General features: G+C 41.3%; 1 long non-coding RNA gene across 3 annotated transcripts; it reads left to right on the top strand.

Moving 5' to 3' along the window:
* The first annotated feature begins 7,441 nt into the window (after nucleotides 1-7,441).
* On the top strand, nucleotides 7,442-18,140 carry LOC135333402 (uncharacterized). Of its 3 annotated transcripts, none has more exons than XR_010393889.1 (4): nucleotides 7,442-7,686; nucleotides 9,020-12,984; nucleotides 13,039-13,174; nucleotides 14,314-18,140. It is a non-coding gene; the product is annotated as an uncharacterized LOC135333402 (long non-coding RNA). The 3 variants fall into 3 exon arrangements; XR_010393890.1 differs by having other exon boundaries at nucleotides 10,441-12,984; XR_010393888.1 differs by lacking the exon at nucleotides 7,442-7,686 and having other exon boundaries at nucleotides 7,706-12,984.
* The last annotated feature ends 6,245 nt before the right edge of the window (nucleotides 18,141-24,385 follow it).

Consider the following 24,385-nt stretch of genomic DNA (forward strand, 5'->3'; position numbering starts at 1 on the left):
GGATGAAACATCCTGACAGACACAAGGACCCAATACACTTACACACACTCTACGTGACACACACACACACACACACACACACACACACACTCTACGTGAGCTAAATTAATATTCACAAACAGTGTGTACATGAACGGGCTACCTGACGAAAGATGATACATCTTGACAGGCTGTTGCCAAAGGATGAAACATCCTGACAGATTACACACACACACTCTACGTGACACACACACACAAGGCTAAATTAATATTCACAAACAGTACATGAACCTGACGAAAGATGATATATCTTGACAGGCTGTTGCAACATCCTGACAGACACAAGGACCCAATACACTTACACACACTCTACGTGACACACACAAGGACCCATCTACGTGACACACACACAAGGCTAAATTGATATTCACAAACAGCCAGGCCACCTGACGAAAGATGATACATCTTGACAGGCTATTGCCGAAGGATGAAACATCCTGACAGACACAAGGACCCAATACACTTACACACACTCTTACACACACTCTACGTGACACACACACACACACAAGGCTAAATTAATACTCACAAACAGCCAGGCCACCTGACGAAAGATGATACATCTTGACAGGCTGTTGCTGAAGGATGAAACATCCTGACAGACACAAGGAACTCTACGTCACACACACACACACACATACACACACACAAGGCTAAATTAATATTCACAAACAGTGTGTACATGAACGGGGCCACCTGATGAAAGATGATACATCTTGACAGGCTGTTGCCAAAGGATGAATGTTGCCAAAGGATGAAACATCCTGACAGACATACTTACTTACATACTTACTTATCTTACACTTATTACGTACTTGTGACTTTTTCTGGTTCATGAATAGGTTTCCCTTCCATAAAGCTAGAGAACAGGCTCTCTCAACGTCAACATACGTGACGGCGCTATTACAAGTCAGCTTCTCCAAAATCATCCCGCTTAAATGTGAGTTTCATAGATCTACTACGCATGCGCAATTACGATCGAGCTCCTCCTCCTTCAGTTCAGTAACAACAAAAATTATAAACAGTGCAATTATTAACGACAGTATACAACTCCAGTTAAATAAGCTATCCAAGCTAGTCATAGTCACTCTTGTCTAGTCTGATTCTGAATACGATGATGAGTTATTCTGTGTTAGCCCCTGTCTGCCATTTAGTCGACGTCAAACACTTGACTGTTGGGTGATAACTCCACTAGGAGTGACTTGTGATTCAACAGTGGGAACTTCAGGTGTGGAGTTTGCTCGACTTTGTGGTGGCATATTATCATCAATAAAGAAGCTGCCACACCGGTGCATTCACTGGTGGTGGTAGAACAGATATCACAGAGTCAATTTTTGGCTTTGCCTGGATCACTCCTTTTGATGAGACTGAGCTTTTGATGAGACTGAGACTGAAGCTCTCTCAGCTCTCTCGTCTAGGCGACTAACAAGCGCATTTAATTTTGGAGTAGTACAAGGACAATGCAAAGTCACACTTAATCACATGTATACGATACAATGGTATACGATACAATAAAACAAAATCTTCCAAATGAACAGTTTGTGTACAAAGCAGGGACGTCTTTCAAAACAAAACAAAGACGTATAGCGGCTAAAACATTGTTCCTCAAAGGTGTAGGGATTTCACTATAATTATGCAGCAGAACACACCGTTAGATCTCCAAGAAAGTTTATGCCTCCTCACCTCACACGTTCTCCACCAGTATCAGATTCTGTTTCCTCAGTCATGTAATTCTCATCTATTTGTTGCTGATGTCTCGACTACGTTTCAAATGCTTCTTCCGCCTTTCATAAAGCTAAACAGGCAATGTATAATTAATATACATACCCTTTTTTGAAAAGCTTTCCTCTGTGCCTTTTTTCTATTACCTATAACTTTGTCCATACGATTGGGTTTGCTGTCATTGAACAATTGCTGTCATTGAACAATCTTCTCCTAGACTAGCACCTATATTATTGGTGCTAACGTTTAATAACTTGAACTTGAACTGAGTGCTTGCTTGTCTATAATGCTCTGCTTTGATCTCCTGGATAAAGAAGTCTGCTACCTCCTGGTTTTGCTCACTATCATACCTGAATGAATCTATATAGCAAAAGTCAATAGTGGAACTTACTTCTCCGAACCCTTAAACATTTTATCATCTTCAGCCTTGTCATGTAGTTTCCCCTATAATAATTATAGAAGGAAAAATAATGGTAACACAGGAAGAAAAAATAACTACATCCTGTTGTACGTTTCTTAGGTCTTTTTTTTTATGTCACTCAACTCGTCACTCAACTCCTGGGTAAGAATTCCTGTTTGCTGGCTTAACATAACATTTTGAGTAGCAGACATCATACCAAACATCTGGTCGATTTTAGACGATATGGGGGAAGCTGGATATGGGGGAAGCTGGTTGCAGTTGCATAGGGAAAACCGAATTAAAACCACCTGCAGCTGGTGATTGGTTAGGGTTGAATCTTTGTACACCCTGAGCTTGGCCCAAGCCTTGGACTGCAAGTTGTTCAGAAAACTCCACTAATTAAATTAGCAGCTGATGCAAGCATGCAGCCATGTGCTTTGCAATTGAACCTATTTGCCTTTATAAAGCAACCACATACTATAAAGATGCAACGAGAGTTGAAAGAAAAATGTGTGCAAGGTAGATTATATGATGGGGAAGTATCGAGTTCCCGAGATAGATCCGGTTTATCTTATTGGTGGGACGTGGGTTCTTTTTCTGTTGTTCGGTTACAGTTTTATCGTGGTATAGTAAAGAAGTCAGTGTACGAGAAGATGTTAAAAACGAAGCAAATATCCTTTCACTACTTACACATCCTTACCTTCCATAATTATGTGTTTGGAATTTGCAATTTGCACACGATCACAACCTAGTTTTGGAATAGATTCGGAAACCATAACTTTGTATAAAGAACTGAATGAGCATCCTTTGGAAATTTTAAATCCGATATCATGGCTTATTCTCTGCACACAGCTTCTAGAAGCCATGAACTACATACATAACCATGGAATACTACACAATGACATCAAGAATAACAATGTTCTAATCACTAGATCTACGTCCGTCACCAGAGCACGTCCGTCACCAGAGCACAACCAGGTGGCTCAAGTATCTCTAGCTCTACAGAGAACAAAAAACAAAAACAAAAACCTTGATCAACACATTGTTCTTATCGATTTTGGGAAAGCTACGCCTGCTTCACAATGTAGACGTTACAACCTTTCTGAACCTGAAAAGGTAGAGTACTTGATTAAGTACCCCCCTGAAATAGTCCACGGTGAGAGTAAACAGTCTACTTACAATAGGGAAGAGCTTCCGTTCGTTTCCCAACGAGATAACGAGATAAAGGAGGAAACCCTAATTATCATTAACAAGCTCGATGGCATAAGCGACTCTCTGCTGAACAAGCTCTAGTTCTAATGGACAAATTGTACGATAATTATTTTAAAATTTTCGTATCTTGCACTCTTGCACATGTATACATGCACTTACATAGTAATATTACTACTACCTATAGCTATTTGTAGTTTCTGTTGTGATCATAACTTCCTTAATATAACCCTTGGAAACATAAATGAGAAAGGGTTCAACACAAACACAAACATTGTAATTATATAGATACATGCAGGGTTTCATATCGCATATTTAAGTGGTATAGGGCAAGCCACAAATACAGTTGTGAATATGCACACCTACAAGCGATACGCTGAACCGGCATGAAACAGCAAGTCTTCAATCACATCTGTACATAATGTAGCCGAAATCCCATACCGTATTTCATGTGGGTGACTCTTTTTCCAGTGAATATAACTGTAAGGATCTTCTTGTGGCGAGTTCTTGACCGAAATCGTGTGCTTAATAAAAAATTGAACAGCACCTACTCTCATGCGCCTGTAGTCGATTGCATCAAGCTTATCTCCTGTACCAGGCCAGTAACCCCACCCATTACAACAGAAGATGAACGGCTATTTTGGCCTCGTTTGACAGAGCCTACTACAATGTCACCAGCAATTTCCACACGTCCAAATTCCACACGTCCAAACTCCTTGTAAAACAAAGGAAAGTGAGAAATTAGGAAAGTAGGATATAACTGTTCATAAATTTGTTGTAGTTGCTTGGAATAGGCTTGGAATAGGTTGCATTTTCTTGAAATGGGGGTAACAATTTAACTAAATTTTGTTCCTTAATATTCGATCCTATTGGATCCTATTGGATCGAATAGAAATAGAAATGGTAGGTAAGGGAGAAATTCCTGATCATCATCATCGGGTAGACTAAGGCTGTTTAACTCCTGCTGTTGACAAAATTTGCGATCGCCGATTTGTGTGTACTGATCCTAATATTCCATCTAATATTCCATTGTATCTCTCAAACGCATAGCACCAGAAGAGGCCCAAAGTCCAGCATCGACTGTTTAAGGTGAACATGTAAGTGCAAATTTGGTATGACCACCGCTGATCCACCGCTGATCCATACAATTCCTGGAATGATCGGCAAAACTCAAGTAAATAAAGGTCGGCTGACACAATGTCTTGTAGTACGGGCCCTCATTATGCTCTTACAAAAAGTAACAAGTGTGAGTTGGGCAAAATTCCTTTAAGTACGACTGGAGAATATAATTATAGTAATCCAATTGCTCCATTGATTTGCTGTAAAACCACTATGCCCAGAAACTATGTTATAAGGGAGTCTACCTTCTCCAGCTGCAGCTGGAACTTTAAAAGACCTTATGTTGTTTTCGATTCGTGCAAGATCATTGTCACGCAAAAGGCCTTGTTCAATCCAAATTTTAAACATATATTTCCCTGTTCCTAAAAACAAGTTGTGTAAACCTAATCGGATCAAAATATGGAAGAGCAAGAAGGATAGAGTATCGTACTCCTAAAGATGACTCACGATTGTCACGATTGTCTAGTAGAGAGCATCGACGTCTGTGATCTTCTGTTTTGAGGGTTGCGGTCGAGATCTGTCTTGTGATCAACCATCTCAATCAAACTCTTTGAAACACTTGTTGCAGCCTAACTTAGCATTATGTCCAACAAAACCACACACCACACCTTTCTGCTAGCAGGAATATCACACGCTATGCAAGTAAGTGCCACTCTAACACGAATATGCATCGTAGAACCATTCACAGGTACTGGTATTATCACCCCATTCCAAAACTCAAGCAGCTCTTCAACAAGGGGTGTAAGGTATGAGTTCATGTTAAGGTAGTATACCAACTAATATGACATTCTCATGTCTGTATCTCACTTCACGGGGTAAATTTTGAATCGTTAAGTTAAGTAAATAGCACCAGTTGAATAAATACCAAATAAGAATAAGGAACATCCAGAAAATGATTAAAGTCAGAGGAGGTAACCATATTTTTCCATCATAGACATCACTCAAAATATCATCAGGCATTACAGTCATGCGTTTTCTCCACTGTTCACACTTCTCAACAAAACCCGGCTTTTTCAGAATATGACAAATGCTTTTCTTGACAGAACGATATGGATAAATTTTAATGGGAGCAAGAACACTTTTTTTGCTGTTTGTCTGCTTTTTCAGTAGCAATGCACCACAGGCTTTTCTCTTTAAAGGATGAGGGTGAGGGTGGTTTGGGTATGAGGGTGGTTTGGGTATGCAACATGGCGACAGGTCTTAGATTCTTTCTTGCACACAATCCTGAAATTCGTATATAACACTATAACACTGCACCCAGGACAAACAACGTACTCTATAAAACTCCGGTTCTCAAGTCTGGCCAGCGTGACGGGAATTTGGTGTGCGATTTGCACACAGTACCCAATAGCTTAAGAAAGTACTTGATGAGACGAAGAAGAACTGTCAGTTTTCCAAAACAACAACAACAGGATGAAGTAGTACACAGGCACAGGTTGTAGATTACTTCTACTCGATGGCTGCGTATCTGCGGTATCTGATTCGTCACTACTGGAAAACCACATCTCCTCACATAAAATCTGGATGATTACATGCACATTACGATTACATGCACATTACGTAATTTACTTACATGTGTTGTTTGGTCATCTGGAAGTTTGTCAGAAGCATCGTCATCACTACTACTGAAGAACAATTTGTCCTCATCCCCACGTGCACATGCACTAGATCTACATATACCGTCTTAGTAGGTCAAGTTAGTAGGTCAAGTTAGCTTTATATATATATATATATAGATCTATGAAGTACTATATAAATCCAGACCTAACCTATATCAATATCACTGCCATAGTGATTACTCTGGACAGATTCACTGCTACTGGTTTCTTCTGCATTATCATCGTCACTAGATCCAGACTCAGTACTAGATTTAAGACTCTTGGACCACTGATTTCCACGTCTGTCATAGAAGGCAGCTCTATGTCAGTAATAAGTAGATTTAGATATGTACTGATCACAGAACACTAGCTCTAGATCTGGTCCTCTTTGGTTGTGGCTCTAGATCTACACCCTGTTCTTAGCCATGGGAATAAAAATGATATCAGATTATACGGTGTCTCTTTATTGTCCGTCCAGCTATGTGGTCAGACTGCACGGTCTTCATACGGTTGCTCGTCCAGCCCCAGCCCCAGCCCCTCACCTCATGCTGGCAGTCACCTCATTTGCCAGCTGAGTACACTCATCCCCATCTGATGTCTTTTCCTCTGATGTCTAAGTTCAGAGGCACAGTCCGAGAATTTGCCTGCCCAGAAGGTACTCTAGGAGACCTGACTTGCATTAGTGTGATGGGCTACAAGTACATAATAATAAACATGTGTATTCATTATACCTGTCTGTAATTGTAGTGTTTGAGAATGTTCAGGATCGGATGACAGACTCCGTGTTACAGGTATGTGCGACGGCTTTTTTATCACGGCTTTTTTATCACATGTTGTGGTCAACTTCGAATGAAGGCCAGGGGAGGTTGCCTGACAGTGCAAAAATCAGCCACATGATCAGCGCCACAACAGGGGACAACAAAGGGATTTGGCTTTTAGTAAGCTCTGGCAGCAGCATTCAGCACGTCAACGGGTTTTTGAAATAGCCGTGCATGTGATCAACCAACTGATCAACCCACTGGTGTATTTGTAAGCTGCACGCAATACGTTATATTTCTACAGGGAGCATTGGAAGATAGATGGATGGAGGGATTATCAGAAGTTTCTGAACACTGATATTTGGTAGCTTTAGAGGCTTTTCCCACATTGTCCCACACACTCTACACAGTCTCTCTAAGGCTGCTTTGTGCGCTTCTGTCATTCCTGTGAATTGTAATGTCATTGTTCATTTTCGTCACGATCGTGGCCTGCCATAAGTGACTTTTTTTGCGAAATTCTAATTCTGCGATACTTAGGAAGTAGCTCGAACTACGCACATCCCTATATAGAGGAAGAGCTGTAGAATCACGTGCAATTTAGTCTAGAATTTTCCAATATGTTAAAATTTCATTAGCATCTTACCGCACGAAGTTTATAGCTATGGCTAGGTTGTTTACTTGTAGCTTGAGGACAGCAATGGCGATGTCTCCTCTGGTGCCTATGAAGGAGAGGGCATAGTAGGATATGGCTACCAGCTTTATGCCAGACGCTGAGGACATGCATGACATACACCTAGGGACCGTGAAAGACCAGGAGAGGGCTCAGGAGAGGGCTCACTGGGTAAGTAGTATAGTATAGCTAGAGTATAGTTAAAATAGAATTAGCAGTAATGTAGCACTGTTACATTCATGATGTGAAAATCAAGCTTAGTCAAGCCATAGGATGATCCATAAAAAAAAATTTTTGGATTTTATCTCACCGCTGGCCGGGCATTTAAAATGATAATTAAAGACGGACGGGCGGGCGCAATAACCGTGGTTGCTATGGCAACACATGTTGCACCATTTTATTCCTTGTTGTATGGGCATGGGCATTCTATTGGTATATGGTTGCTGCTAGGTATTTTATTGCACTGGAAACCCGATAGAGACATTTCACTTCACTGTTAATTAAGAATCCGACTATTTGATGTTGCATATCTCACTGCAAAAAAGTTACCTGCTTCCTATCAATTCCCACTACAAAGTACTTTACTACTACAACCACTCATTGCATGATTGTTTGATAACAAAACCACGAGGTATGTTTTGGCCTGCGCAAAACCATATTGTTGCAGTCACAGCTACATCACAAAACGTTCTTATAATTCAAGTCAAAAACAGGAAGTCAAAAACAGGAAGTTCAAAAATTAATACCTATTTTTCGCTCGTGAAGGAACTCACGTGTCAAAAGCTCACTGCGAAGAAGAGCTCACATTTGTGATCAAAGCGTTGTCAATAAACCCGGCAGTAAGGCTTCAGCACGTTCCAATACCCTATCGGTAGCACTTCGTATATCCACTCTGCAGGAAAAACAGAACAACAGAAACAATTTTCTTTCTCTTTCTTTACTTGGCCCGCCATGTGGCCCGCTTATTGGCTCAGTTACTGGCTCAGTCAGATTGTGTCCCAGCTAGAATTGCCCTTGTGCGCATGTCCCGCCTATTGTCCCGGCTCGCCTATTGCCTCGCCAAAACGCGGCCAATACGTGTCCTATCATTGTTTCAGCTGATAATTTAGACTACCAGCAAAGTGGGCAACCAAAGTATTGGCTGGTACAACAAATTCCTAAGAACACAAACAGCCTACATGTACCCTTCATACTCAACACGTTCTCCTCATAAACATAAAACCCAAACTCTAAACTTTAGATGGGGTAGAACTGGGGTTGAAACCCGAGGCACAACACACTATTACTACAGCCGCACAGATACAAGTAACTGATATGCAAACCATAAGTTAAAAACGGAAGAAATAGGTGAAATCTGCGAGCAATACAATCCAGATTCACAAGTTGGTATCCAGCAGTAGTACTATTGTTTGTCACAGAATGTACCTTCTCCCGAGAAAACCTCAATAATTTAATAATTATAAAGTTACAACTCTACTCAGCATCATTAATGATATCTACACAGACTGTCTGGTAAGAAAACACACGCTACCTACGAGAGATTACACTCAATCAGAGGGAATGAAAGCAAATGGCTCATCATCTTTCCAGGTGATTGGCATTTCTTAATTAAAGAATTATCAGGAGGTATTATCAGGAGGTATTGATCTGATCAAGATATACTTCGATGCAGATCCTAGTGGCGTACTAACTTCAAACGTACTCACCTGTACAGAGTCCTGTTGAGATAAACATTCCTCGTTCAGAGGACCACCTATTGATAAAAACAATTAAAGAGGTAGTGATGCATCTGACTTCGAAAGCAGAACAGAATCCCACCCTCAAGTGAATCCCACCCTCAAGTGAATCCCACTCAAGTGAATCTCAAGTGAATCCCACCCTCAAGTTTTGGTTGCAATTTTTGTTCAAAGATTGTCGTAGCATAATTATCTTATCTTGCGAATGGCAGCTATAAAATTAATGGGACCCAGCCTTTGACCGGCCCAAGTACACTTGAACTCATGTACTACATCTTTGGTTATAACTGTGTATCAGTATTGATTTTATTTCACTTACTACACATTGTACATGCGAAAAACCACATACCGTATAGCGTGTAATTTTCGTGGGGCAAAATATTCGTGGTTTTTGTGGTTGGAGGTATAATACTTTACCCACGAATGAAGCGACCTTGCCTACCTTTACCTGCAGTGCAAGCTCCAACCACGAAAAATATTACCACGAAATGTCTCAATAATTTTATTGCTGAACGTTTTGTCCCCCGAAAATTACCCGCTATACGGTACTATTTTAAACCTGCATGCTTTTAAACCTGCATGGATAGACCTACCTGTACAACATCAACCACCTGAAAACTTGTGATCTACTGATTTTGCAGAAGCAGGAGTAAAGACACCTAAACACACTTGTTCTACACACAACTTTGTTCCAGTGTGATTACACTCCACAAACCTATAGCTGGGATGATGCCCTTCCAGTTTGTGGTGTGTTTTTTACCATATGAGCTGCCTCAAACTCAAGCCCTCTTTTTCATTTACGTGGACTTTCGGTGCCGACTGCAAGAATTCCTTAGACCTGAGATGTGCTAGCTTGCTACCTAGATATAAATATAAATTTATTACTCACGCGAAAGGGGACAAGATGACAAAAGCTGCCTGGGTCAGTGTATACTTCCGCCACTCAACCTAAATCCTAAATCCTAAATCCTAAAGAAGGGAGACCAGTCTAGTGTCGCCTAAATCCTAGTGTTGCAAGCGCGTCCTAGATGCACAATAGTGATCCAATGTGCGCATGTCATACCTAATGTTGACAAAGTAGATATGCGCATCAGTCACCTCGTGGCCTGTAATGCAGTTGACAAGTCAAGCTCTCTGTGTATTGAACCTGAACGTTCGAACCTCTCTCAGCAATATTGAACCACTCTAGGCAGCATGGTCGAAGTCACTCTAAAGAGAGAATTGAGGTCCAGGCATCTCTCGTCACTTCCGAAGCTCTGAGGAGAACCTTTCGCGTGAGTAATACTGGTCTAAGATATAATTACATAGACCTGCCATGTATAAATTCTTGTACGTTTGGGCTTGTCCAGCGTACGACTCTGGATGCCAGGCGAAGTAGATTAGTAGTTTCTCATCACCCCCCTTGTGACTTTTAGCCTTCCCCGGTTGGTCTCGATTTAACCGTGTCAAAACATGCAGCTGAATCAGCACTTTTGTCTAGCCTTAAATCGTATACCTGCTGCATTAAGCATTAAGATAGGATTGCAGCAACCACTCAACGTTTGGGTGCTTCTTGGTGCTTCTTGGTATAACTATTCCTTGCATTACGTCATACTATTACACTGTGTACTACATCATCAGCACAGGGCCAGAAGTGGTAGTTTACAGCTTGTAAACTATGTTTGTACTTGCGAGTGTACATCATAGTTTACAATGTTGTTGAATTTTAGTTCATCTACAATAGTTTCCTTCATAGTTTACAAAGAAAGTTGATAGTGTACAACGTTGTATACTTCTATAAATGAACTGTTTTGGCCCTGTGCAGGTAATGTATACTGTATATTAACGGGTAATGCTGGTAACATAGGTAATGTAGGTGGTAACAGGTAGGTAACGCTGGTAATACTGGTAAGGTAGGTAACACGGGTAATGTAGGTAACACGGGTAATGTAGGTAACACGGGTAATGCTGGTAATGTAGGTAACACGGGTAATGCTGGTAATGTAGGTAACACTGGTAATGTAGGTAATGCTGGTAATGTATGTAGGTAAGGTTGTATGTAGGTAAGGTAGGTAATGCTGGTAATGTAGGTAACAGTAATGCTGGTAATGTAAGATTAAGATTAGTATAGCTGGTAATGTGCTGGTAATGTAGGTAAGGTAGGTAATGCTGGTAAGGTAGGTAATGCTGGTAATGCTGGTAATGTAGGTAACTCGGGTAATGTAGCTGGTAATGTAGGTAACACGGGTAATGTAGGTAATGCTGGTAATGGTAATGTAACACAGGTAATGTAGGTAACATAGGTAATGTAGGTAATGTAGGTAACACGTGTATATAATAAGTAATGTATTATAAAATGCAGTAATGCATGTATAATATAGCTACGCATTATATAGGTAGGTATTTTGTAACAGTGGTAATAATTAGCGGTTGCAATAATGTGATGAACACAATTTGAAACGACACTCGACACTCTCCTTATAGTGACAAAGAGCACCGACTTACTCGTTTTCGTTTATAAGGAGATCAAAGTAACTATAGTCGCCATCAAATTAATGTATCCAGCAGCAATTGCACACTAATTATAATGACTGTAACACTTACTTAATTCTAATTATAAATGTGTTACCCATGTTACCTATACATTACCTACGTTACCTATATTACCTATGTTACCTACCTATCGTGTTACCTATCGTGTTACCACATGTTACCTACATTACCTACCTTACCAGTGTTACCTACATTACCCGTGTTACCTACATTACTTACCTTATAATTCTTACCTTATAATTTATGATACCTACATTACCAGTGTTACCTACGTTACCAGTGTTACCCACATTACCTATGTTACCTACCTTACCAGTGTTACCTACATTACCAGTGTTACCAACATTACCAGTGTTACCTACATTACCAACATTACCTACATATTACCTATGTTACCTACCTTACCTACATTACCATGCAGTGTTACCTACATTACCCGTGTTACCTACATTACTTATGTTACCTACCTTACCTTTCCAGTGTTACCTACATTACCTGTGTTACCTACAAAATTACCAGCATTACCCCTACATTACCAGTGTTACCTACATTACCTACGTTACCTACCTTACCAGTGTTACCTACATTACCTACATTACCAGCATTACCTACATTACCTACCTTACCAGTGTTACCTACCTTACCAGTGTTACCTACATTACCTACATTACCGTACATTAATAGGCTTATGATGTAATACACATTAGTCTAGTATGATGTAATGCAAGGAATAGTTATACCAAGAAGCCCCCCAAAGTTTCAAGTTTCTGTTCAAATTGTGTCTGGGTATTGTTAGTTACTAGAGGAGGATAGCAAATTTTCATGCTTTTACCTATGAGGTGACCAGCCTCCTCCAGCGTTCCCCCTTAAAAAGTTATTTTGGGGTTGTGGAGCGACCCATATGCCACAACGTAGTCTAAGTTACACCCATCATTCGCACACTGTCAAACCGGAATTATTTAAGAGACTTAGGACATTGGAGGTTTAAAGGCCCCCCCAGGATAATTATAATAATTATATTATGCTGATCCGAATGATGTATGGCTGAGAGGTGACCTGGACAATAAGGTCCAAATGAATCTGGCGCATTTGTGATACGGAGCTGTTCTTGTTGAAGGCCGAACAACAACAGTGTCAAGTACTGCCCAGTCTAATGTATCTGGTGCCTCTTCTGCCTACCATAGTAACCCTCCACCACCTTGTAAGAGTGTAATTCCGCGATCGAAAGCTGGTAGTACAACCTCCCTCCGTACAGATCCTGAAGGCAGAAATGTCAACTTCTCGAACAGGAAAAGTTGATTTTGAACACACCGAAACTACTGCTAACGTATAAGAGAGGACATTCGTTACCCTCAATGGTCTACAATTGGAGGATTGTGAAGGGACACGAGGTAAATTCTTTGTGCAGTCTGATGATACCTACATCAGGGGGCAAGGGTGCTGGCTCATAGTAACAACATTTACAAGAATGCATGGCTGCAATAATTGCAAACGCGCAATGTAAGTTATCGTTGCTGCGCTCGCATGCACATAGTACTACCGCAATATAATTTGGGGGCGTGGTTTTCATTTAAGAGAGCATTTAGCCATCACTGTGGAGGTTAAGCGAGGTTAAGCGTTAAATCGTTCGAGGTGGAGGCCGCATAGTTAACCCATGATGTCATGTTAACAAGAGCATACATTTATTAGTCTGGCCCCAGACCACTCCCTTGCACGTGATCTGACATGTGCCAGGGAGAGGCACTTTTCTTGGTTCAGATGTCAAAATTTGACATCTCCAAATTAAACTGTCACATGGAGGTTGATAGTACTTGACCTTTGTCATTTTAAAAACTATGCCAGTAGGCAATGGCTAATATACATCAATTAAAAATGTTATTTCAAGTACAGAAAATCTTTCAAATCTCTGTACAGGAGTAGCCAGTTTTAGCATCGTCACCACGCCCATTTCCGCCACGCCCATTTTTGACTGTCTGAAAACCAAGAAAAGTGACTCTATTTGCCAGACTCTCTCCCCTGGGAGGAGTCTGGCCTCGAGACTTTATATGGTACTTTATATGGTCTAGATTTTTCTAAACTGGGTGTCACAAAACTGGGTGTGTCACAGCAAAAAAAGTCTATAAATTGAACAACACAGGATGTTTCTAAAAAAACGTTCAGGGGGGGGAACCTTTTATCCTAGATGAAATCCTGGCCCTTGATGTTATCTAGTGTGCTACACTTTGTCTGCATCAGATATGTTGTAGTATACACAGTGACATTTGTACATTTTGTGAAAGTGTCCTATTGCAGGATTTAAGTTCGATTTAGACAGTTTTTCTGATTCTGATAATGTTGTAAGCGAACAGTAATTCTGTTTGCTGTTGAAGTCATTGCGATGATCTAAGAGATGACATAGTGTCTAGACGTTCTATGCTTGAGTTCATCCTCGAATATCCCTCTAGGTTTACAGCGCCTAATTCGCGATTCGTTTCAATGTAAAATATGTTTTGCTGCACCAATCACTTTGCTGCACCAATCACTCCCCCAGTTATGTTGTCCAAATGCTGTGTGAGAGCTGTGTCAATCAATGGTACTCTGGAGATGATGCACTTACGAAAATGTGTACGAAAATGTGAAAATGTGTCCCAATTGTCGTGTTGAGTTGAACGAGGGTAAATGCCTTCTTGATTGAAACTAAAGAGGTTATTCAGTTAAGGTCTCAGCCTCAGGTGGCACCTCGCGAGTAATTGACTATTTCGTATTTAGACTATTGAGACTATTATGTACGTATACACCAAGAGTGTTCATGCACTTAATGATGTTATCATCATTATGTACGTATATATAGAGTGTTCATGCACTTGTCAATAACAATGCTAAACTGGTAATTGTCGTTATTTACATGCATGTAAAGGGAGCCTTTCATATGCATCTCGTAGTGATATGCATCTCGTAGTGGGCGTGATCATTTAGACACCGGCAGTATCAAGATGGAGGACTTTGTAACTAAGAAAGTTAAAACAGAAAAGTGGACCCACAAACAAATCAGTGCTGTAATCATTCCATGATGAAGGGAGTTTAATCAGAAAAGGCGCAGCCTTCGTTTGCTATTATTGATACTATAGAATTTCCTCATAAATGAACACCTTAACAACAAATGTTCATTAACAAGCAATATAATTATGCAAACAAATTTTGACATACAGGTACACAAAGTCACACACCAAATCTTCACTAACATCAAATTATGCTCCTAAAGACAAAAATGCTGGTACATACATTCAAATAGAAGTACACAAAAAATAGAAGTACACAAAATAGAAGTACACAAACTTGTAAAAGAGTGAAACATTTTCCCTACCAGATAGTAAGAAGTATAGCTGTGCTAGCACTGTGTATTTACCTCACTAAGCTCCAACTTTCGTTTGAAAAATATTTTGAACATAGGTACCCACGTGTGTCACTGCTTTAGCACAGTTTAAAACTATCACAGGCGTCAGTACGCGTCAGTATTCGTGTATTTATGCTCTTTTTTATTCCCGGTAAAAGCACGCAAGCGAAACACGGATCAAGAAAAGGGTGCTATACATGGTTCAATGTAGCGTCATCAACCACACGCCAATCCCTCTATTCTCTATCTATGATTAAAACGAGCATGCTCACCCGCTATTTCCAGGCTATTACAGGTAGTAGTTGTGTGATCAAGTAATCAATTGGTAAGCAGTCATTCTACGAACCTTGGGCAACGAAATGCTTTTAGAGGCCATCCACGAAATATAAGTGCCTCAAACATAAACAAACATAAACAACCTGCAAGGAAACATGAGTTGTGCTGTTATGCCTACTGTATACACACAGTGGCAAATCCAGAGCAGGGCACAAGGGGCACGTGCCCCCCCCATTTCTGACCAGCTTGAATAAAACTAGCTCACAAAGTAGGTGTGGCTTAGAGCAGAAATCAATTATTGCATGCAGCAATTATTGCATGCAGCTGAAGAGCAAGATGAGTCCATCCATTCTGCTATCTCTTGCTACTATGTATGTCATACTGTCATCAATCAATCCATGATCAGAAAAGCTACACTGATTGAGCTTAAAAAAAAACTGTTGACCTTGAGTGAGCCAGTTCTAATTCATTCTTAGTACACATTTTGGTAACTCAATTAACTTTCATTAGAGAACTTCTAATTATACAAAAACAAAATCGAAAATAAGTGGGAGAGTAATATGAACGACCATGACCTAAGTAGTCAAATGACCTAAGTAGTCAAGCGTCAACATAAACCGCCGGCATAGTTTAGAGTCAGTCAGTGCTAGGGAGCAAAACTGCGACTTTGCTTGCAGGTCTTCTGTACGTTCCGGTACCTCATATTGAGGGTGATGGCACTGCTGAACAGAACCACTGTAATCTCGACTTCGTCTTTCTGTCTGAAACTGATCTGTACGACAGTTGAGGATCAGGTATGCAGGTAAGAGGCTTGCCGACTAAGAAATGACCAGGTGTCAGAGCGGTGATACCATCATCATCAAGTGAATTCACAGGACGGCTATTGAGACATGCCTCAATTTGGGCAAGTACGGTCGTAAACTCTTCAAATGTCAATCTAGTGGTTTTTACAGCAGATTCCCATATACCACCGAAATGAGGGGATCTTTCAGGGATGTATTTCCGTGAGAACTGCTTATCACGCCTTGCGTCTTCTGACTGGATAGGAAGTCCTGGAGAGTCTTCAGCTCATGCTTTGCTCCTACAAAGTTAGATCAAGGTGGGACAACGGCAGCAACAAATGCTTCTGTAGTCAGATCGGACACAAGTTCTAGATGAACTGCTTTAACAACAAGACACACGAACAGGCATATGTAAGTCTTAATCACAGTGGGTTTCCTCACGTGCATAGTTTACTCCCGTCTTCTCGAATGGAGGTGCTGGAGTGACGCGTTCAGTGGGCAACTGCCCTAGTAACTGCTTAACCGTGTGACGTCGATGATGCACCTTCTTGTTATAGATCGGACAGTCTTTCGTGCGCCAACAATATGAAATCTTTGATTTAGTGACGACAGAAGAAGGGTAGGACCAGCATGCATCAAACATAGATGTGGTCAAGACATGTTTACCATCCAGAATCACAGGATGTGACTGACTGTAGGTGAGATTAGAATTACGTAGCACTGAATTGTCTGGAGGACGAAATGGTTGTAGTTTACTGTTCTTAGCGAGAGGTTGCATTTTCTTCACCGCTTCAACTTCTGTCGGAAAACTCTCTCTCTGGCCAACCATCGACCAGTAGTGTTCAGCTGTATTGAGTTCTGAAGCAGTAAGATGAGATAGCGAGGAACGAGTGTTGTTGATAAAACGAAAAATCCAAGCTGTTACTCTTTTGAGATGAGTGAAACTGGAGAATTGATCAACGGGAATGATTGGCTGGTCGCAGTCATCTGAGAGGACAGTCGTTGCATTGCAGATTTCTCTTTCTTCCACATCGATAGGTTCGGGCATCAAAATTGTTTGTTTTGGCCAATTGTTTGTTTTGCCCAGAGATCTGAGTTGGATCGTAGCCAGTCCGGTCCCTGCCACCAGAGATTGTGATCTTTCAACTGCAACGGGAATAGACCCCTTGAGGCACAATCAGCTGGGTTTTGAATGCCTGGAACATGTCTCCATCTATCAGGGGAAATCTGGTCGATAATGAAGGAGATTCGATTCCCGACGTAGGTTTTATGGGTGTGTAGCAACAAGGGATGTGTATTTTCGCTAGGGTAGGCAGCCATATTTCCAGGACATGGTTGGGAACAGGATCATCCCAGTCCATTTTGATCTCCCACAGGCGTTGAAGGAGGATTTTCATCTTGATTATCACTGGCGAAAAGAAACCCAAAGCATCGAATACTTTGGCAACGTCAGACACGAGGCTCCTCTTGGTCATCTTGTGGTGTTTCGGCGATGGCGATTCGAAATTGATTTGTGACTACATTCCATTCAATGCCAAGTGCGTTGCAATACTCATCGGCTTCCGGAAAGGCTTGTACTTCTCGTGAGTCTCTAAGGGCTTCTGGAATCTGCTTCAAGATTGAGTGATCGTTCAAATTCCACTTCCTTAATACAAAACCGCCACGTGCAAACATTTCAGTGAGTTCTCGTTGAAGAGTAAGGCTGACTTTGAGTCAAATGCACCTGTCAAGCAATTGTCAACGTAAAAGGACTTGTTAACGAGCCATGGGATACTCTTGAGAGAAGTCGTTGGCATTTTGTTTTACAGCCATGTTTGCTGCAAATGACGAAGCAGACACACCAAATGTTACTCGAGTCATATGGTAGTCCTTCAGAGGTTCTTTAGGGTGAGATCTCCACACAAGTAAGTCCTTATCGGTGTGAGTTAGCTCTATGGCTCGATACATCTTGGAGATGTCTGCAGTCAGTGCGACAGGATACAATCGAAAACGCAGAAGGACGTCGATTAGTGGAGGATGTATGGTCGGGCCAACGAGTAGATTGTCGTTGAGGGACACTCCAGTGGCAGACTTTGCGGATTCATCAAAAACAGCTTTGTCGTACTACTTGATGCTTTGTATACCGCATGCATTGGGAGATAGAACGTGAGCTCGGGTAACCTTTCCAGATGAGGCAGAGGCACAATTTCAGTGTGTCCTAAGGAAATGTATTCCTGCATGACAGCATCGAATTCCTTGAAACAACCCTTTGTGTTTAACAAACGCTTGAGAGACATGAATCTCCTCACAGCTTGTGATCTTGATTCACCAATAGGCATCGCATTGGGATTTTTAGGCAAAGGGACTATGAATCTTCCTTCCTTTGAACGACTGTGATTGGCTTCAAAGTGACGTACTACTATGCGTTCTTCGACTGATAGAGAAGACTGGTCTGACGGTGATTCTTCAATTTCCCAGAAACGTCGAAAAATTTCATCGGAGGCAGCGACCGATGTGTGAAATGTTGTTACATAAACGTTGGCCAGTTCAGAAGTCGATGCGGCTCCAGTGTTACCACACAGTACCCAGCCAAGGTCTGTCTCGAAGGCGGTGGGTGCACCGATTGGACCCTTCTGCCGGCCTTGACCTAATATCTCCACGAATATGTCGGCTCCGAGCAGAATGTCGATTCGACCGAGTCGTCCGAATCGAGGATCGGCGAGTGGTAAATCTGAAAGGTGAGTCCATCCCAAATCAAAAACAACTGGTTTTATTGGTAGGTCACATGTTACCTTGGGAACGACAACAGCAGTGACATTTATTTTCTTTCCAGTTTGTTGGAGAGGTAAAAGTTCGAAATTTGTGATTGACTGGATAGGTGGTTTGTGAGACTTTCCACCAATCCCTGACACTCGGATTGACTGACTTGTACGAGGTAAAGCGAGGCTGTGTACCAAACGTTCAGAAATAAAGGAGGCGTTATCCAGTAGTGCTCGAGCTTCAACTGACGAGCCATCAGGTGCAGTGATCAGTGCACATCGGATTTCAAACTGGCTGTATTGGACCCCACAGAGATTTCTTCGGAAGGTTTTTTACTGTCGTGTAACAGAGTGTGATGAGATTTCTGACATTCCTTGCATTTGTGCACGGATTTGCATTGGAGCTTGAAATGGCCACCACACTTAGACAATTTGTACACAATCTTCAGCACTTGCATCTTGCTGTCCTGAGACATTGACCTGAAAGCAGGGCAAACGTACAGTGGATATTTATCGATCTTGCAAGCTACACAATTCTTGTCGTGGTGAGAATGAGTGGCATGTGAAGTCACTCTACTAGGTGGCCTCTTGACTGTCTTGTGTGTTGCACAGGATACTTCTACTTCTAGCGCTTGGGCTCTCATGTCGATGAAATCAAGCAGTGCTTGGTAATGGGGAACACTGGTCTCAGCCTTCTGCCATTCGAAGAGAGTGTCGACATCGAGTTTTAGCTCAATCATTGAAGTAATGAATTTTCCAGGTAGTTCACATCCAAGGTTTCCGAGGGCACGAACATGTTGTTGAATGGCGTCGTGTAGCTTTCTGAGTTCTCGGCCGTTCCCTTCTTTCAGAGAGGGGGTGTCGACTATCAGTTGCACATGAGTGCGTTGTATTAGACGAGTACAGACAATGTTGTTGCTGACGCCCTGTCTCGAATCAGAGGAGGAACGACACGCGTGCCTCGCTTAGGCTAATGAGTTGCTAATGAATTAAATTCCAGCCCACGTGGAACGGAATTATGCTGAATCAGCAGGCAGAAGACTTAGAAGACTCTTGTTTACATGTACTAAGATCAGCGGGACTTGAGGCATTCCACGGCTTCTTCATAATTGTTTCCGGAGTGAGACAAGCCCTCAATCGCATTCTTAGCATCCCCGTCCTTGATGGCATGTTGGAGATATACAGTCTTTTCGGCATTGGAAATGTTTTTCTTGTTATGGACAGATACCGCGAACTGAATTGTTTCCAATGAATGAGACTCCCATCAAATGTAGACTCCCATCAAACGTAGGTACTTAAAGCTTGGGTAATCTGACTCCCGTGCCATCAGATGTGGTAGAGACAGGTGTGTCCATATGCAACCGTTTAACCTTGTGGGATGTAGTGGACAATTGTCAACGAGTGCGTTGCGAGCAATTCATCATCGTCATAGAGTAGAGAAACGTCTTTCTTATAGTCAAATAGTTCTTTTTGAAAGTTCAACAAGGGTGTCGGGTTCAGGTGTGATCTCTTCGTTAATCCGGTTTGGATCCGAGACAGTTTACGGGATAGTGGTCTCCGATCAAGGAGTGTAACAGGTACAGCACCCGGTGGGGTAGGGATCAGGGATCATCAATGCTTCCAGTCGTATGGTGAGGTCCGACACATCGTCATCAAACTTGTTTGCTCAGTTTCCATTGCGTCTGCATCTTCTTCATCGATCAGGTCGATTATTTCGTAGTGTAGCTTTTTGAAGTCGGATTCGATCGATTGTAGCTTGTTGACGAGTTGTCTTGCATAATCGGCAGTTCGAGGTTGATCAACAGTGCCTTCCAATTCAGTGAGGCGGCCTCCCAATCGCGTGATTGATGCTCGGAGGACTCCACGCCTCTTGCAGAGGTTAGATGCCAGTAGATTCTTTGAGAAGTTCAGAAGTTCAGAGTTGGGCAACAATTAGAGAGAATTCCAGTTGAGTATAGTGATAGTAATCTGAGAAGTTAGTAGACACTGGCTAGTAGTTATACACAGTTCTATTCTGCTATATCCGGTTCGAAGGACCAATTTATGAGTGAGCCAGTTCTACTTAGTACACATTTTGGTAACTCAATTAACTTTCATTAGAGAACTTCTAATTATACAAAAACAAAATCGGAAGTAAGTGGGAGAGTAATATGAACGATATGAACGACCATGACCCAAGTAGTCAAGCATCAACAGACCTTTCTTTAGTAAACATTTTCTTCAAACTGCCCCCCTGCCCCAAAGTTCCTGGATCCGCCCCTAACACATGTACATGTTGTGCCTCTGTAATGCACGTATGCAATGAGAAAAACCACTATGTGGGTGCATGGCACCTAGACTGGACAGAGTTTATTCAATCCAACCCTCATTTGCAATAGACTAGCTTCATTTCTGGTATCTGTACAGGCAAAGCCTGGTATATGTCACTCCTTTAGACATGAATACATGACTATAGAGGGATACATGACTATAGAGGTAGGTTTCCATGTCACTGTGTCAGTGGAGTGGGAACAGTTAAAAGGTTATATAGGAGGGCCACTTGAATGGTGCAGGATCTCAACCTACACTTGAGACAGGAAGCCACACCTCCTCATTATAACATCATAATTAGATGCGGCCTAGCTACAAGCTTATTAGCTCTGAACAAGAACTAATCATTATAATAACTCTCAAAATCCACACACACTGAAGAAGTATACATTCAAGTTGTATATAATAATGCGTTCAAAATAAATAGAGTATTATCATTCGGAAATGTCAAAAAAAGCAATCCTTTCATTCTGCATGCTTTCTCCTTTTTATTATAGAACACCTGAGTTGACACCTGCCCAACTCAGGAAGGGTGGGGGGGCCAGGCCCCCCTTGCCCCTGGCCCCCCCTGTTCTTACTCCTATCCGATATATGTACATTGTTGATATATGTACATCGTATTATATACGTATAATTATGTGTACAGTTGTTATAAGGGAAGTACACTCTATTTTTATTTCATAATGCAACTACAACTAACTTAATTGTATACCAATATACAGATGTATACTCCTGTGTTACCAAAACCTGCTGACCAAAAGAAATTGCGAAGCCACATTGAACAACAGCTGAACAACTTTTTTTTGTTAAGTACATCTAGTTAGCTAGCAGTCTCATGGTATTATTTCAAGCTTACGCGGCCATACAATTATGGTAGTAGTAGCTAACAGTGCATGTACGTGCTATTACCACAACGCACTAAACAATGTCGCACTAAACAATGTACAGCGCTTGCTGTTGGAGACTCCCTGGCGAAGTTCCCTATAAGTGTCAGATCGGAGAATGTGGTTGGATTGCCTCGTAGTATCTCTCTCTTTCACCCCTCTGTTATACCTCTATATACCTAGACTTTAAATCATTTATGATGCCCTTCCTTCGATCAAGTTTGTTGGTGAGCTATATAATTACACAGATCTAGAGTAGGCTGGGCTAGCGGGTGAAAAATCACTGGCTTAACGGGACATATTTTCGTGAGTATTAATTTTTGCTATTTCTGCGAATGACTTCTGCGAATGACAGTAAAATCGCACTCGCAGATAATTGGAAATTGCAATGAATCTCATTAAAACCACTTACAAGTAATTATAAACGTTATGAATAACATTAATTTCACAACTTGAGCAAGAATTCGCAGAATTCGCAGAATTTAATACCAGCAAATTATTAAATGAGCAGTGAATTATCTACCTGTGAAAATATGTCACCTTAAGGTATAGTTTATGCGTATGTAGTGGTAATAATTATTATTACAGTGAACAATAAGACCCTTAAGTTCACTTGTGCCTTCTAATTCTCAGGTGCATGTATACCTCCAAACTTCCCCCCAGGCTGAATTTGATCATTAATAATAATTATTCCAAGGACCAACTCACTTCATCGTCTAGCAGCACCTCAGTTGGTCATACTACATTGTTGACTGTCTCAGCCTAAGACTGCCTTAGTATACTGTACTTAATGGCTTCACCACAATGTCTATATTACGTTTACATCCATTTTCAACTAAAATTGTAATTGTGTTTTATTGTGTTTTATAAACAGCTTTTTGTGATACAGCTTTTTGTGATACTTCAAGTGCTGTGGTGTACCGTATAGAGGGTGGGGTAAAAATTTGTTCAACTCGAGAAACGGTGGTTTTCGTGCGTTTAATCTCGTTGCCTGCCTGCATTTCTACGTTCCGGTATGCCACACCCACGTACAAATTTCGTGGAGGTCAGCTTGCCCACGAAAATAGATGGGCAAATAGAATATTTTACCCCACGAAAATTACCCGCTATACGGTAGATGGAATATACAAACAACTCATAAATATTGTCTTGAACTGAGGTTGTTCAAAATTATTATGATACATGCATATTTTCATCACCCATGCAATGAAAGCTGTATGTTACTGTAGTTTCTTTTTAGTAACAGAGTTGCTGTAGCTGTAATGCTATATAATAGCAAGATAGAGAAGAGAGTATTGAACGTAGGCATACTGTACATCAGAGGATTTCCTAAACCGCAGAATGTATTATGTATACACTTATGTATACACTGTAAAAAATGAAGTGCGGTGGACACACTAAAACCGTCGCATATTGTATACACAGTAAAAAATGATTGAAAAAAAGTGCGGTGGACACACTAAAACCGCCAAAAAGTGCACCGCATTTTTTTTTTACAGTGTAGTAACGGTCGTCAGCCTCCATCTTGAGTGGCAAATGCATGCAAAATGTTGGAGAGAGAGCATGGTCGTGAGGTACAGCTAACAATTTGAGAATTTGCTTCCAGTAGAAATAACAAAGCAGTTGCATAAGAGCAACAAGCCTCTCTCAAACCTGCCATGCAGTTGCAGTGTGCACAGATAACCAAGCCCTCATTCTCAACTGCTATCCAAGGTTGAAGGGGGGAGGAAGGGGGGAGGCTGATAGCCGTTGAAAATGCTTCACTTTGCCATACCACTATAATTATACATGCGCACTTAGGACACGAAGGAACAGACCAGACAGCAACATCACTCACCCAGTCATCAACAAAGGATTTGTACGCATCAAGGCTCTAGGATTTGAACCCTATATGCTTGGAGTTGTTATACTAATTGTAGATATCTGGATACTATTAACTCAACATCAGGCCAGGTGAGCAAATCCTTGGGTTCTTGGTGGATTGCAGAGATAGTTAGTTATGTAGGAATATCCTGTATGCCTCCTAGCATTTTTAGCTTCTCATCATATCTTGCTTGGAAGTTCCATCCAGTGTTTTATTATAAAGGATATGAAATGATTGTCTCACAGCTATACCAGAAAACGAAGAGCTATACTGGCAAGCAAAGAATCTGTTGTCACAAGAGTTTACAATTGAAAGCTGAAGTGATACCGTGATTGGCTCTGCTGTTTGAAGAATTGCTGTGGTTATTTTTTGTGT

The sequence above is a fragment of the Halichondria panicea genome, chromosome 3 (assembly GCF_963675165.1).
Source record: "Halichondria panicea chromosome 3, odHalPani1.1, whole genome shotgun sequence".
Taxonomy (NCBI): domain Eukaryota; kingdom Metazoa; phylum Porifera; class Demospongiae; order Suberitida; family Halichondriidae; genus Halichondria; species Halichondria panicea.